This window comes from Drosophila obscura, unplaced genomic scaffold (assembly GCF_018151105.1).
Source record: "Drosophila obscura isolate BZ-5 IFL unplaced genomic scaffold, ASM1815110v1 contig_87, whole genome shotgun sequence".
Lineage (NCBI taxonomy): Eukaryota > Metazoa > Arthropoda > Insecta > Diptera > Drosophilidae > Drosophila > Drosophila obscura.
Window position 1 is genome coordinate 2,216,737 of NW_024542880.1, and position 16,138 is coordinate 2,232,874.

Here is a 16,138-nt window from a genome sequence, read left to right on the forward strand (position 1 = left end):
GCTCAGCTCTCCTTTAGCTACCTCGATCAGGGCCAGCGACTCTTTATTGAGCACGACTACCGCCTGGTTATTTGGGTCTTTTGTCGTCTAAACTTTTACTGCCACCAGCCACGCTTACTATCGGCACGGTGCGAGTAACACTCTTAATCCGGGTCGGTTTGAGGTTAGCGTTGCGGTTGGGATGTCTGTTGGTAGTGTGTGGGGATGGGAGTTTGCGTGCTACTTAATGAGAGGCAGCACCATAAGCGCATCGCCAGTTTTGCTGCTTCGCGAACATCCGCTGGCTTTCCGGGATTGCTTATTTTCGCAACTCTCCCTTAGAGAGTTTCTATAGGATGCCGAATTACACTACCCGACACGATTTTTAGTCAAGGAACCAAACAAACCAATTTGAGGCTTAGAAATTGTTTGATGATAGTTTTTTTTCTCTGGCAGACCTTTTTTTTAAGAATTTTTAAAAACTGGTATTTTTGTAAAGCTTTTTTCAAAGGTAGCGCCTTTTTTCACATAACTCAAGTATCTTACATCTGATTGTAATGATATTTGCCATTCTGAAAAGCTAATTAATGCAGCTAGAAATGATCCAAGTACCTAGTGTTTTAAGCTAATCGTCTGGGAAATATTTAGCTTTTAAATGAAAAATTATAATTTCTTTGAGTTATTTTTGACAATATTTTGACTTACAAAACTCTGGAAAAGTCAAAAAAAAAAATATATCCTGGGTCCTTTATTTTTTTGTGTATAGGTGCATCAATACAAAAGTAGCTTCTCCTGAGTTTTTAAAGTTAAAATTTCGTAAAAAAATAGCGCACAAAAATCATAATTTTTGCATTTAAAAGCTCTATATTTCTCAGACGGTAAACAAACACTTTAAAGAATATGTGGGCGCGGCCCACAGGTGATAGGCCCCATGTGCTGCTAAGCATCTTCTTGGATGCATATAGCGCAATGGTGGCCTTCTTCACCCTTTCCAATACATTGGGTCTCCATGTCAACTTGCTGTCCAGTATTATGCCGAGGTATTTGACTTGTGTTTTTGGGGTAAGCCTGGTTCTGTCGATTTTCGGGGGGATCCATGCCCGCACCTTGTACCTCTTGGTAAAGAGGATGAGGTCCGTCTTGTCCGCGTTGATACTGAGTCCTACTTTTCCCGCCACTCACATATCTCCCTGAGTGTTGATTCCATTATAGAGCTGAGGCTCGATGGGCATACTCCGGTAATAATTATGCTTATGTCGTCCGCATAAGCTGTTATTTTTGGGGCTCTCCTCTCGAATCTCTTTATTAGGTCATCGACCACCAGATTCCATAGGAGGGGTGACAGGACCCCACCCTGAGGTGTGCCTCTGTGTGCCCCTTTCACTATGGAAGCGGTGCCCCACTCTGAGTACACCCGCCTACAACGTTGTTCACGTTGTTGAATGCTCCGGATATGCCTACGAACACTCCTAGAGCATACTTCTTATTTTGGAGGGTATTTTCGATGGTGGCTACTAGCGAATGCAGTGCCGTCTCTACCGATTTCCCTTTGGTATAGGCATGCTGGTTGGTTGACATCCGCCCACCTACATCGTTTCTGATGTGTAGATCCAGCAGCTTTTCTAGTGTTTTGAGTAGAAAAGGGGTGAGGCTTATCGGTCTATAGTCATTGGGGCTCATATGGCTGCACTTTCCTGCCTTTGGAAGGAAGACAATCTTCGAGGTCCTCCATTGAATAGGGATATAGCCTGTGCTCAGGCAAGCTGAGTATATTGCAGAGAGCCATGGGGTGATCACGTCTTTGGTCGCCTGTAGCATGGCATGCTCTGTAGCGTCAGCGACCTTGGTGCATCCTGGGAAGTGAGCTTCCATTAGTGCTGTTAGGGCTTCTTCACTGCCCTCAGTCCACTGTCCATCATTTCGTTTCAGCTGACTCTGTATGGTAGGTTACTTTGATAGCAGCTTACGGAGTCTAGCCGTTTCTGGGACATTCTCGATGTTGGAGCAGAAGTTTCTCCACGAGTTTCTTTGTGCCCTTCGTATTTCCTTCGTTCTTGAGGGTGGGCATGCTGCGTGGTACGCATCCAGTAGCTCCTTGGAGAGATTCTCTAGGGACGTTTCTATTTCTTCCGGGGATTTCACTGTGTCCGGACGAGTCGCGAGCTTCGAGTAACTGTCTTTTTAAACTTTTCCCAGTTTGTGTTCCGGTGGTTTCTATAGACAGTTATCTTCGGAGAGTGTTTAAATTCGCACTTAAACTGAATGTACTTGTGGTCTGAGAAGGATAGCCTTTCAAGGACTCTCCAGCCAGAAACCAAAGTACTGTTCCCCGTTAGGAGTGTTATTACGTTAGACGAGGTGGGGCCTACGAAGGTGTGCTCCTCCCCCACGTTTGCTACATCTAAATTAGTGGATAGTATAAAGTCTAGAAGTGACTCACCTCTTTCGTTGATATCGGGGCTTCCCCACAAGCTATGGTGGGCATTGGCGTCCGTACCAACTATGAGTTGCTGGTCTTTCGGACTGGCTTCCGCCACAAGAGTCCTTAGCTCCTCCGGTGGAGCTGGCCTGTCGTGTGCCATGTAGCAGGATGCAACCATAAGGAGCTTGTCCTCGCTTTCAAGCATCACCGCAGCCAGGTCATCAGTGCAGACATAAGATAACCATGGATGCCCTTTCGTACGAGTACGGCGGTTCTGGTCCTGCTTACCGATGGTGGGTAGAAAAGATTGTAATTAGAGTACTTTAGTCCGACCACAGCATGGCCGGATGCAAGCCATGGCTCCTGGACCAAAGCTATGTCGACGGGCCCTTGCTCCAAGGCAATGAGGAGCTCCGCCGACGCGACCTTGCTTTTATGCAAGTTGAGCTGCAGCACTCTCAATGTCATGGGAGGCTGGCTCAACTGCACACGACGGGTTGACTATTATAGTCAGGTCACCGTCCTCGTCCTCTGCGGCATCAGAGTCGTCCAGCGCAAGATCCTGGGCGGCCTCCACGATGGACTCCAGACCTAGGTCCTTCTGCACCTCACCTGCCTGCAGGGTGTGCGCGTCCTTGTCTTCGGGGTGGCGCTTTTTGAGACGTAGGTAGACACTGCCTACGCACCATGCCATCTTCCCGAATCTTGGGTAGAGGATGTCCTCTGCCTCCTCATTGATCTGTAGGATCATATGCTGGCCCCCCTCATTGGGTAATGGGCTACCAGCATGCAAGATTTTCTAGTCAGCCGTTGGCACCTCTGTATTCTGCCTCTGGAGGAGTTTCAGTGCTCGGTCTCCCTGGACTGCAATGGGGAAGAGCCTTTTGGATGGACGGAATCATCTCCCTGTCCACTACCTCCAGCTTGGCACCCTCCCACTGAGCTTCCAATTTGGGCACCACTTGCACCAGCCACTTCCTCGTCGGGTCATCATTACATTTGAGGATCTTCACCCCGTTCAGCCATCCCGCACCGTCGAAGGTGGGCATGGGAGCGTCCGCGCGCCCTCCATTCGTGCGAAAAGGGATTCTACCAGCTGGGCGTGGACCTGTTTCCACTGCGCCGCCGTCATCTTCCCATTTTCGCCGCTGCGGTCGATCAGGGCCACGATGAGGTGTCTCTTGGACACGTCGCTCAACTTGGCCTTCTGCTAGGGCTTCTTCGTCTTCGTAGGTTGAGTGATAACCACCTTGGGCCCGCGTTGCCGCTTGCCCGCCGGAGTGTCCTTGGCACTCTCGATCGAGCGTTGCCTTTTGGTGGCCATCATCTCCTCAACCTTATTGGCGAATTCACACTTCGTCGCCTTCATCTGAGACAGCTGCGCGTAGTGAAGACGCCCCTCTTCTACCTTTTGCTCAGCCCAGACTAGTTTGGACTTCTCCTCTTCGGAGATGTCCTCTTTGCCTTGTAGCCGGCTTCTGATTTTGAGAGCCGCCTTGTATTGGGCCTTAGCATTTATCCCCTCCCTAGAACGCTTCGGCCCTTCCCTACGCAGGGAGCTGGTGTCTAGTTCAGGCAAGCGGAGAAGGCTCTCTTCTTCCGTTCTGCTTACACTGAGCACGCTCTCCAGGTCCGAGTCTGTTTCGACCACGGCACCCGTGCAGCTCAGTTTGCATTGAGGCGTTTTGGTGGCAGTAGCTTTGAAACTAATATGACCTGCTCCCGCCATATTAGAGTTGTGACCGCTGGCGACAGGCAGAGAGGATTGCTCCCCCCGTGCCCGCCGGTGGTAGCAGTCACGCTTTCCGCCGACGTTTGGACTGACATTCCAGTCCCTGCTTGATCCTTACTCCGGTCCATGTGGTTAATATTTATCGGGGGGACCACCCCCTAGCGTTTTATGCCTGATCGCCAGGCACCTCCAACTGAACCATGGCAGTTCCCCCAAATTTATATCGGAAAGACCTGGACCTGGCCTTAGCTAGACACTGCATTAGCTCGGACAGAGCAAGCGGCAATGCATTACCCGATCCGGGATAATGCAGTGCCCCTTGCCCGGCCGGCACCCTCTGGGAGGGTTCAGCTGGAGGATTTTCGCCTAGCCGATTTCGATTAGATCTACTAAAAACTTTATTCCTTTGTTTCTTCCTCTTTGTAGATTAATGTATTCCTTGCACGAACCATTTAGGGTCCTATGCTCGGACTTCAATTCCCTCTACCATATAAAATCCACCACTAATTCCCTTCCTCGTCTTAAATCACTAATAATAATATACCTTTCCCGTAATTAGTAAAATTTCTAAGCTATCTTTGCATGTTTTGCAGCTGCGCCCATCGGTCGGTTGGGCGAAAGGAGGGGCTGCGTTTCTGCCTGGGTTCTGCGCATAACAGGCTTCGGCTTGGGGTCGCATGGGCCACTTGGTGCAGTCATTGCATATCAACGTCCAGATATAAAATTACTCACGGCAGCGGCCGTTCTTTCGCCTGTTTATATCTCCTTCTTCAGCATATATGCTGTCCTCTCGCATTTTCTCTCTCTATCCATCGCTCGTACTCGGCTTAGCAGCAGCACGAGCTTCTATCACTTCTTTCGTTGTCTCTCTCCTTGCATTTTGGTCCACCTGCCCTCTTTTAGTCTCTAATTTATCGTCATCATTGTCACAGTCACGATCTTCCGTCTTTATCTATCACTCACTCCTCTCGCATATTGAACAGACCCTGTGTCTTCAATGGACATCTCTTTGATTTAATCAACCGGCATTATCTCTTTCGCTACACCTATACACCCCATATTTCGCCTACTTATAACAAATAAATTGTACACACATAAACTATATCGAATCCGCTCGATTTCTTATTTAATCTAAATCAACAGCTAGTGAAAAAGCTCGCTAGCTCAACAGGGAGTAATAATAAAACTATGATAACATTACAACTCAACTTTCAGGTTAATGCCAAGGGCGGCATTTCCGCCCAATTTGAACTGTAACGGCTGCGTCGGAGTCATCGACGTTAGCATCGTTCTCTCGACGCATGGCCTCGAAGTTATGCATGAGCATGGTATCCGAGTAGTAGTCGTCTTTTTCCGGCTCCAGCTCGTCGTCAGGGGCTTCGATCTCCAAGGCAGCGCCTCTGCGCTGCATCCGACTTTTACACCTTAATGGTGACTGTGCTGAAGCCAAAGCTCAGCTCTCCTTTAGCTACCTCGATCAGGGCCAGCGACTCTTTATTGAGCACGACTACCGCCTGGTTATTTGGGCCTTTTGTCGTCTAAACTTTTACTGCCACCAGCCACGCTTACTCTCGGCACGGTGCGAGTAACACTCTTAATCCGGGTCGGTTTGAGGTTAGCGTTGCGGTTGGGATGTCTGTTGGTAGTGTGTGGGGATGGGAGTTTGCGTGCTACTTAATGAGAGGCAGCACCATAAGCGCATCGCCAGTTTTGCTGCTTCGCGAACATCCGCTGGCTTTCCGGGATTGCTTATTTTCGCAACTCTCCCTAATACTCTCTGCACACTGAGTCCATCCTGGGGGAACGGTGGGAATTTTCGAAAGATGTGAAACACCGATTCACATTGACACCATCCACCATCCACCATCCATGAGAAACAGCTGTTGCTCACAATTGCGTGCGGTGAAAATTTGTTTACTTTAATTAAAATGAATATAAATAACATTTCAATGGTCGTGAATTTGATTCAGCAGCAAAACATGTTCTTGCACAAGCTAATCATGTTGTTGGACATGGACGATGATGATGAGGATAACTTTGACGAGGAGGAGATAATAGAATGGATATCTGTTTTGAAAACACTGAAGCCCGGAAGGTTGTGGTCATTTGTGAGTGCTTCTAATAAATGCAACCAATGTTTAAAGTACAAATATATATGTTATGTTTTTCAGAAGCGGTTCGGTACATTTTGGGAGAAGGATGTACCCAAAACAACGAGGCGTTTTTTAAGGAAAGTTTTAGGATGGAGAGATCCTGCTTTCTCTGTTGGTTACTCGCTTGGAAGTGCTACGGAAGAAGGACACAAACTGCCGAGCTGCAATGTATCGCCATATCTTTACATACTTTGGGATCTTCTTCTGAGAAGAGTGTTTTTCGGAGTGTCAGCCAACAGCGTCTGCAATATCCTGCATGAGTTTTGCAGAGCATTCATCAACGAATTCTCAGAGGAATACATGTCCAAAAACTATCTCACTTCAGAGAAAATTTACGAGTGTGTCCAAGCATTTGAAGAAATTGGGTTTCCTCAGTGCCTGGTGCAATTGGTAATAATGCAATAAAATCATCCATAATATATGTATATACATATATGTAAATTAATTTCATCACTTAATTTTTATGTTAGATGGATGTCACATCGAAATAAAATCACCTGCAGCTGATATTTGATATTTTTTTTATTTTTTGCGTGCTTTGTGAGATCTGACGGGGTTATTTTGCTTTATTTTTATATTTTCCTGTCTGTCATTGTTTACATTTTCGTAGTGATCTCCGATTTTGTTGTTGTGAAATATGGTTGCATTTGATAATTATCGAAAAAATACCGCACTGAAACGTGAGAATTAGGAACATCCCAGATGGATGGTGGAATAACTGGGAAATTTTCGGAACGGCAAAACCTTACGGACCATCCCAGAAATGGATGGTGGATGGTGGATGGTCCCCAGTGTGAAAAGGCTATTAGAGAGTTTCTATAGGATGCCGAATTACACTACCCGACACGATTTTTAGTCAAGGAACCAAACAAACCAATTTGAGGCTTAGAAATTGTTTGATGATAGTTTTTTTTCTCTGGCAGACCTTTTTTTTAAGAATTTTTAAAAACTGGTATTTTTGTAAAGCTTTTTTCAAAGGTAGCGCCTTTTTTCACATAACTCAAGTATCTTACATCTGGTTGTAATGATATTTGCCATTCTGAAAAGCTAATTAATGCAGCTAGAAATGATCCAAGTACCTAGTGTTTTAAGCTAGTCGTCTGGGAAATATTTAGCTTTTAAATGAAAAATTATAATTTCTTTGAGTTATTTTTGACAATATTTTGACTTACAAAACTCTGGAAAAGTCGAAAAAAAATATATATCCTGGGTCCTTTATTTTTTTGTGTATAGGTGCATCAATACAAAAGTAGCTTTTCCTGAGTTTTTAAAGTTAAAATTTCGTAAAAAAATAGCGCACAAAAATCATAATTTTTGCATTTAAAAGCTCTATATTTCTCAGACGGTAAACTAACACTTCAAAGAATAGGTGGGCGCGGCCTCTTTTTTGAGGCCCAGCCCGGCCCGAGCACGAAATGAAATTTTTAGGCCCGAATAGGCCCGGTTTTCGGCAGAAACAGGAGTGGACAAGTATTGCTCTATTTCGACATCTATGGTGCTCTTTTCCAGTTTTCTCTTTTTAGCATAGTTTGAATCTAAAAATAACGAAAATTCATGATCAATTTGGTTGGTTGTAGCCTGTTTGGGAGATTTTGAAACTAAAATCTCACCATTGAGCTCGGAGAGCATTGTTTTTATAGTGGATAAAACGTTCTCCCTTTTCTCATCCGATAAAAAATTCATTTGTTTGAATGGAGGATTCAACGAGAAGGAACGTGTAAGTCGTTTCTGGGGACACGACTCTACTTATACCCGTACTCAGTCAGTATATACAGCTTATAATTTTTTAGAATAAAATAATAATTTACATTTTACATTTTTTTGCTACATCTGCTATCTACATCTACATATACAATGTCTATTATACATCTAACATGTAGATTGTACATGTTCCATTTAGATTCTACATCTTCTCCGCTAGGGGTTGCTCGCGCACTGAACGCGGCAGAGTGTGCGAGCGAGAAGGAAAATGAGTTGCGTTGTCGTTTGCTGGAGGGGGGCAGGGGAAACAACTGAAAATTAATTTCGTCATTCTGGCTATAATTATGATCCGATCTGATTCAGATTCGGCAGTCTGGTAGATATGGGCATTCTCTACGATACTGCGTTTTTAGTTTTATCTTTAAAAATGTGCCTGCCACAGATTTTCGTCCTTTGTGGGGGCGAAATTTTGAAATACACTTGTAGCAGTGTGATATCACATGAGCCTGGAAACAAAATTTGGTTTCTCTAGCTTTTATAGTCTCTGAGATCCAGGCGTCAAACAAGACGGACAGACGGACAGACAGACATGGCTCTATCGACTCGGCTATTGATGCTGATCAAGAATATATATACTTTATGGGGTCGGAAACGTTTCCTTCTCTGCGTTACACACATCCACTTTTACCACAAATCTAATATACCCCTTAACTCTTTTTTGAGTACGGGTATAAAAATAGTCCCACTAGGTGAGCCATTGAGGGAACGAACCGCTTCAGCAAAGACTGCATAGTTTTAGCTTTTAACTTTTTCATTAACTCTGAGTCAATAACGTCGGTTAAGCAAATTAGCTGAAGCTTTTCGGACCACAATGGAAAATGTGCATAGTGGGTTCCTTATCAGAGCTTAATTTTTCAGAGCATTCTTCAAATTATTTTAAAAAACATAATAGGGGATTAAGTAATCCGAAATTTAACTTAGCTATGCGGTGAAGCTAGTTTTTTTCTATCAAAAGCGATTTAATTTCATTTTGGACTTCATTAATGCTATCGAGCATAATGAACGTTGAATTCCAAAGGGTTTTAATTTTTTGCTTTAAGGTTTTTGATAGCTTGTTATTAAGCTCGGAGTGCTTAAAATATTTAACAAGTTTTTTTGAACTGTCTATTAAATCAGAAATTTCAGGGAGGGGATTTTTTTCAATGACGTCTTCCATAACAAAATTTAAGTTATGGCAAGAACAGGACAATCTTTTATATTGTTTAAAAGCAGCTACAACGTTTGCACCGTTGTCTGTGACAAACACAGATGTTGTTAATTTGTGTGCTACATTAAATTCTTCAAGTATATGACTAACGTGACTCAAAATATTGACGCCAGTCTTTGTCTAAAACCCTTACCCCAAGCGCAACTTTCAGCTTAAAGTTTCATTTAAATATGTCCGCTAGGAAATGAAACTCCTTTGAGTGTGTTCATCAGTCCACATATCTGTTATGTGCCAAGTCCTGATCTGCCACGTCTGTTATGTTCGCTCCTTATTTTGTTATATTCTCAATCATACTCTGGTGTACCAGGTCGGTGCTCGATGCGCCAGGTCTGGTAGCTGTGGTTCCCTCCACCTAAGCTATGGGCCTGGGCATAATCACGGAAGCCTCTCCTACGAATATACTGAGAAAAAAGGTTATAAAGAGTCATATACACACAGACTATTAAACTTACCATCAGTCACACTGAATGGCTGTAAATCCTCAGCCACTAGAGCAAGCTGCTTACGCGTCAGGTTTTCCATAACATGTTTGGTATATTTTTTATCGTAAACGCCATGATTGTGGGTTGTTGAAAAAAATGATGCTTGGCGCACACATTTGTGGCGGGTTAATGTCCCAGTTCCTTGTTTGCTTTGATACATCAACACAGTTTTGCAGTCCACGCAACAAATCAACAATATCGTTTTCGAACTTGATCAACTTAAATTTTTTCCAAACGTCGCTTCTACCGTCTTCTTTGGTCAACAATTTCACAGTTTCATTTTTACTGTGCACAGCGTTTTGAATTTTTTCCCTCGACATTGTTGAAGATATGTTTGCTGGACGAAACGAAGAAGACAAGTAGTGTGACCGCGGAATTATCGATCAAACATACAGTCCGATCCTCAGAAATATACAAAAATATACCGTCCAATCCTTATAAATATACCGAAATATACCGTCCGACCCTCAGATATATTCGGAATATACCTTCTCTCATTTTCAAAATATACCATAAATATACCTCTTCGGGCCTAGCGGGCTTTTAGCTAACGCACGAAGCCCGCACGACTTCGTGCCAAGCTCGATTTGAGGCACGAAGCCCGCAGTTTTCATGACGAGGCCCGCGGGACACGAAGCCCAGCCCGGCCCGCGCCCACCTCTACTTCAAAGTACTATGGTCCAATGTCTAGCTGCATTAATAAGCTTTTCAAAATGGCAAAGCTTATTACAGCGAGACATAATATACTTAAGTTATGTGAACAACGGCGCTACCTCGAAAAAAAAACTTTAAAAAAATACCAGTTTTTTTTAACTCTTTAAAAAGAAAGTTCTGCAATTGAAAGAAACCATTATTCTTTATAATTAATTGAAAGTCACAAATCTATCAGAAAAAGTCGGTTTGGTTTCAATCGGAGAAAAGTTCGATTTTGTCGTGTAGTATATTATCGCATAGAAACGTGCGAGTTATAGCCTATTCCCACAGTCCACCATCCATTTCGGAGATGGTCCGTAATGCCCACTGCACACTGAGCCCAACCCGGGGGGAACGGTTGGAATTTTTGAAAGATGTGGCCGATTCACACTGAGGCCATTCACCATTTATGAGAAACAGCTGATGCTCACAATTGCGTGCGGTGAACAATTGTAAACATTTATAATTATAATGAATATAAATAACATTGCAATGGTTGTGAATGTGATTCAGCAGCAGACCATATTCTTGCACAAGCTAATCATGTTGCTGGACATGGACAACATTGACGAGGATAATTTATTGGAATGGATATCCGTTTTGAAAACACTGAAGCGTGGTCATTTCTAACTGCTTCTACTAAATCCAATCAATGTTTTAGATACAAATATATATTCTAAGTTTGTTGAGAAGCGGTTTGGGACATTTTGGGAGGAAGATGTACCCGAAAACAACGAGGCGTTTTTGAAGGAATGTTTTCTATAGCCATATCATTGTATACTTTGGGCTCTTTTTCTGAGTACAGAATAGTCGGAAGGCTGTCAGCCAACAGCGTAAGCAATATCCTGCATGAGTTTTGCAGAGCATTCATAAATGAGAGGAACCCAGAGGATAGTTGTTGTTTTTACCATTTTCCTGTCTGTCATTATTTACATTTTCGTAGTGAATACCGATTATTTTTTGTGAATGTCAAATATTTATGGTTGCATTTGACAATTATCGAAAAAATACCGCACAGAAACGAGGGAGTTAAGAAATTCCCAGATGGATGGTGAAATAACTGGGAAATTTTCGGAACGGCAAAACCTTAGAGCCTTTTCACACTGAAAAGGTGATCGGTGTGCACCGGTACCGTGGGAAAGGAATTTCGTTGGCACTTCGGGAATATATATTGTTAGGAATATTTGATTATTATTAATTATTTTGCTTTGGTAGTTATTTGTCCAGGCATTCTCGAATCTGCGGTGCTATATCGGGTGGCCAAGGATCCGTCGGTAGTTCTGGGTCGTCTTCGGTGGGTTCGGGGGCTCCGGGGTCAAAGGTTTGATTCGGGTTTTTCGGAAGGATGGGTTTATCAAATGTGCTTGACGGATCGATGCTCCGGTGGTAATCGCTTATGTGGGCGATGATCGGGGAGGTGTTGGACGTGGGTATAGTAGTTTTGTAGCTCTGGCGGAACACTTGGGTGGTATTGTTTCCAGACTGGTGCATGAACTGGCTGGTCTCGACGATGTCTCTTTTGTTGGACCAATGGCTTGTTTGGGCGACGGATGCTTGGGTGTGCGGGGCTAAGTCCGGCGGCCACGGCTCCGGGACTGGTTCGGGCTCATGTTCGGTTGGATCGGCGGCTTCGGAGTCAAATGGCTGGCTGGGGTCTTCGGGTAAGTGTCGAAGGCACTGGGCGTTTCGATCCTCCGTTGGTAGTCGCTTATGTGGGCGACGATGGGTGTGGTGTCGACCATGGGTACGATATTTTGGTATGCCGGGTGTAGTACTCGTATTATACTACAGCCAGACTGGTACGTGAACAGGTGAGTCGCGATGACGCCTCTGGTATCGCAGCAACGACTTGTGTGGGCGACGAAGATCTCGGACATGGCTCTAGGCATGGCTCGTTTCATGGCGCTAAGAATCATGTCAGTACGCGGAAGGTACTCCATTGTGTTGGCGAGGATCGGTGTGGCGTCGGCCGTGGGTACAGTGGGCATGGGGTGACGGTCTCGTAGCTGTAGCAGCGTGGAGCCGCATTGAATCGTCGTTTCGGTGGCACCTAGGAAGTCCATGCCGACAATGACTTGTCCCAACATGTTTGGCAGGACCAGGAGCGGGATTTGAACCTCTCGTTGATCCAGCTTGATGTGCGCCAGTAGAACTTGTGAGATCTCTCTGACCGAGCCATCGGCCAGGCGTATGCGGACGCATGCATCTTGCAGGTTGGTGTTTTTGTCTAGTTGTCGAGCGAGGTTTGCGCTGATAAAGCTTCTGGATGCCCCGGTGTCCATTGTGGCTTCCGTTGCGTATCCTCCTATGCTTACCATGGCCACTATCCGGCCGTTGCTTACGTGTAGAGAGTTATTTAGTCGCGGGTTGGAGGAGGCGTCGTTCCCGGCTGATCCCGTGTCAGTTGGGGACGCATGTCGTTTCCCGACGTATTCTGTCGGCAGCAATCGACGGTCCGTGTTTGCCACATTCCCAGCAGAATAGGATCGAGGGACTATGGCAGTCGTATGCCGCATGCCCGGCTTCACCACACCGCGACAGGCGGTGCGTGGGTTGGCGATGGGGCTCGTGATCATGCGAGGTGCTATATCGGGATTCGTCGTACTGTTTGGTTGAGCTCTGAAGCCGGCCTTGCGTATCTTGGAGTGTTCCGCGGGGGTGTGAAAGTGGTCGGAATCGTCCGCTCTTGGATGCTCTCGAACTCTGTGGCCAACAGTGTGAGCCGTTCTAAACTTTGTAGTTCGTGTCGGCGCACGTACATCTGATATGCTGGCAGCGCGTTGTCGTAGATCCTGTTCAGTTCCTTGGCTGCGTCGTACCTGGCGTGGTGCATGAGTAGACGTATCTCGATGAGGAAATCTTTGAACAGTTCCCCCGCCACTTGCTTGCGGGATCGGATCTGGTCTTCCAATTGTTCAAAATACCGTGGTGGCAAGAAGAACGTTAAAAATTCCTGGCGGAAATTTTCCCATGAGGAACTTTGTAGGCGGCTGGAGCGGAACCAACGACTGGCACGGTCTGTGAGAAGTTCGGCCATGGCCCGCGGCAGATGGTTTGTGTCCACCCCATACGAGAGCGCGCGTTCTTCGAGCAGTTCGATGAATGTTAGAGGGTCATCTTGGCCGTCAAACTGGATTCCCCACTTTCGGATGCGTTCCGCCATTGGTGCAGCGTGGTTGTAGTGGTGCCCTTCCATGGGTCGGTCGATCGCTGGCAAGACCCTCGGTACGGGTGCTGGGTGGGTCTCGGTAGCTAGGGGCCTTGCAAACGGGGTTGCAGGAGTGCGGTATTCGGTGGCTGCGGGGACTCGTAATCCGGTCTTAGGATCCATTTGGCGAGTGTCGGATGGTCCAGGAGTAATGGGCAGTGGTGACTTGGAGCGAGGGCGTGAGGCTGGTTTGGCATAGTGCCTCTCGAACTCTCCTAGGCGAACCCAGGCTTCTTGCGCGAGTGACCCGGCGACTAGTGCGGCAAATTTCTTTCGGCGTTCATCGACCGTTCCTTCGCTGCCGAATCCGAATTATTCGGCGAGGACTTCTAGTTTGTCCCGACGGAGTTTGTGGATCCAACCGGTGCTGACCCCTGGATTGGAAAAGTGTCCCGCAGGGTATGCCTCCTCTGGTTGTTCATCGTCGTGATGTTCCATGTTGATTTCTGTTGATTTTTTTGGGCACTGAGTCACTGTTGAACGGCAATTTTTAGGATCGGAACTGCGTATACTTTCGCGTTTGTTTTCGCGCCCGGATTATGTAAGTCCGCGGACTTGTTATTGATTCAATTTGCTTTTTGATGGCAGTGGGTCATCCCTGATTTCGGTTTTCTTGAAGTTTCCACGAAAAATCCTTTAAAGTCCCTGCTCGGGCGTCACTTGTAATGTCCTATCTCAGGCTGAGGTATGCATCAGTCTGTCCAGGGTCCTGAATTAAAAGTTATTTATAATTCACGAGGCCTTTATCGGGAAAACCAGGAACTTTTCCAGAAACTGAAATAGAAATCACAACACTTTTTGGTTCTTTTAATTTTAATGGGTTTCTTTATTCTTCCGTATTATTATTCTACCCGGTTATGTTATGTATTATGTTATGTTTAATTGTTCTACGACGCGTATGGTGGTTTGACTTGCGTGTTTGTTATTTGCCTGACTGCTACGGCTGGTGGACTCTTTGCCTACGATGGCTGGTGTACTGCCTTTTCTTCATGCAAGGCAGTGCCTTTTATAGATCGGGCGGCCTTCCATTTTCCCATGAATGTCTTACAGATAACTTATTTCTACTCCAGAATGTGGGAAGGGTTCTTACATAAATATATATTGCCGAATTATAGTCTGCGCGTGCAGACGGGCTGATCGGTAACAGAAGGTTACCTAATCATTAGCCCTGCAGTCAGTGTCCAATATTCCCGGTAAGGAAAGTCGGAGACTGTTGACTGGCTCGCGCATGTGGGGGGTTTTCCCGGTAATCGAGGGTTACCGAAGCAATCGCCTCCCAACAAGTGTCCAATGTCCCAGGTAAGGTGATCGGTGTGCACCGGTACCGTGGGAAAGGAATTTCGTTGGCACTTCGGGAATATATATTGTTAGGAATATTTATTTATTTAATATTATTTTAGGTACTTATTGCGTAAGCCCCTTGTGCTGGTCTCCTGTCTTTTGGCGTGTGCTGAGTTTGCATTTTTGCTGGGTGTTGATCGCTTCACCTGGGAGTAGCGTTGGCTGCGTCGCCTGCTTGTGACGAACCATGGGATCCATGGTTCGTTTCACACTATAAAAATGTAAACAATGACAGACAGGAAAATAGGAAAAACCAAAAACACAACCCATCAGCACTCAGGAAAAAAACGAGCAAGCAAACAAAGATTATTAAATAAAAATGGAAAAAGCAGAAAATGGCGGTGGTAAGTTTAATGGATGTACTTTTAATTTATAAAAATACTATTAATACTACACAAAAATGCAGCAAAAAAAAGAAAAGCTGGTGGCTGGTTGAAGTGGTCTGAATTGTCAAGAGTACTCATTTTCATACTTTGCAATATAGAAAAAAATAGAATTGAACCAAGTGGTGGTGCTCCATCGGGATGACAGCATTATAATAAACTAAACTCGTTCCTTGGATCGTTTCGGATTAACAATGTTCGACGAATACTTTTTGAAGTCAGTCAAGGTAGACCCTGACGGCTCTAACTGCAGCTCAAGCATAATTTCTGCGGCCAGTGCGCCCCGACCAAGCGCGCAAAACAGGACGCCCAGGCAGAGCTTCTGAGCATTGCGCCCAGCAAAAAACGGACGACACATGGACAGAAATACTCCAAATGGCAAGCGGCAACGAAAAATTCCAAAATGAACTATTGCAATTTCTTCGAGAGTCCAAGGCAAACAATAATTAATTCCTAATATATTATATATATATATAAGAAAATTTAGTTTTAAAAATGTATTTAATTGTTTCAATTTAAGCAATAAGTTGCTAATGAAAATGGGTATGGCTTCTTTAGTTTTTTAGAGAACCTGAAGGCCGAGTCGCCGATCAACATTACTGGAACCTGCACTTACTTAAACTTACCTATAATCCACAAGGGCAAATAATACCGTTGAGTACCATCCCTTAAAATTATGGTGGTCGACTGCACCATCTGCTGGTGGCTTTATTATGAGAGTATACATCTAGAATACATACATATTAAGTGTATATAAACATGTATGAACATTTTGAT